The sequence below is a fragment of the Canis aureus genome, chromosome 16 (assembly GCF_053574225.1).
Source record: "Canis aureus isolate CA01 chromosome 16, VMU_Caureus_v.1.0, whole genome shotgun sequence".
Taxonomy (NCBI): Eukaryota; Metazoa; Chordata; class Mammalia; order Carnivora; family Canidae; genus Canis; species Canis aureus.
The window spans coordinates 43,420,381-43,421,933 of NC_135626.1; positions in this window are offsets into that span (position 1 = coordinate 43,420,381).

A 1,553-nucleotide genomic window follows, 5' to 3' on the forward strand; every position below is an offset into this window, starting at 1 on the left:
AGGCCACTCTAGGTGGGCAGGTGGTGGGTTCAAGAAGCAAAGGGGAGTTAACTTATGAGACTTGTCTCTGGTGCTGCCAAAGGAGTAGATTTCCACACCCAACACCATAATCTTCAGTGTTTCTACAAAGGCCTTAAAGAGGCTCCATCATGTATACCATCTTTCTCAAGGCTGTGTCCTTGGAACCGGTTCCCACTGTCATCCCAGAGGGTGGAATATACATTGTACATTTCAAGGACAGGGAGGGGTGAGGAACCTCCAGTGGCCCAAGCCCAGCTCCTGGGTCACATGTGGTCATGTCCTCTCCATGACCTCCTTCAACACTCCTGGTGACTGGCTCCTAGAATCTCTTATGCAGCATCCCATTTCCACAATGTGCCCTGAGCAATCAGCAAGCAGTTTTGTCAGCATGGAGGTGGCTCATTTGGTGGCCGTCTGGCTGCATTGCGGCAGACGCCACAGTAACATTAGAGACACATGCAAAAGAAAACACGGCTTACGAGAATGATTCTCGTAATGATTCAAAATAAGTACCAATTTTTTTTTCCTCCAAGAGCTCCATAATCCAAACCACTGATTTATTAAGCCCCCTAGGCTGGGGGTCAGATCCCTCAGGGCATTCACTCACAACCTCATGTGATTTACTAAAGATGATACAGTAGTGAACTTATCAGGTATGAATATACACCATTGGATACTGGCACAGGTAACTTTTTGAGAAGCAATAATGTCCAAGGCTCTTCTACTTTGAAGGACAACTTTTCCCATTAGAGATATTTCAGAGTTCAGTAAGGACAGACTTTGTCAACTATTATTTAAGACTTGTTGGGTGAATTTGGTAATGGCTTCTATGTGTGCTATAATGTCCACCAAGTCAATGGAAGGAATAAAGACAGCAGCAACCTTAGCAGAAGAAAAGAGAATATGCCCATCTAGTCTCAAGGAGAGGGTGGTTGGCAACTCTAGGAACTTGACTGGGTTGTAAATACCATACATGTTGCATGTTGGCTGCAGGAAGCAGCAATGTCAGATGTGAGGAGATGGACTTGGAGCCAGATATTCAGTCCAGAACCCTTCTACCTTCTCTTCTCTTTCAATGGTGCATGTTCTATTCCTGATATAGTGCATTTCAATAGGTCCAGCTTGTGGCAGGACAATGGGGTCCCAGTGGAGATTGAGTAGTTCCCTCTCATCTAGAGGTACAAAGTAACTCACCATTCCCAGTGGGAAGTCTCAATGCAAATTCCAGGACACAATGCCTTTCGCAGGTATGATGGGACTTGGTGTTCTCGGCAGCATGCATATTGATCCATGGTGAGGAGGAATCAGTGGTGGTTTCTTGCAACTTCCATACATTCTTAGTATTGAGTATATTAGCAGGGGTCCCCATTCTGGAATACGGGGCAGATATCTTACTCTTGTAGCAGACATAGAAAAATAGAAGAGGGGCACCTGGGTGGCTCAGTCATTTAAGTGTCTGCCTTTGGCTCAGATCATGATCCTGGGGTCCTGGGATAGAGCCTTGCATCAGGCTCCCTGCTCAGCAGGGAGTC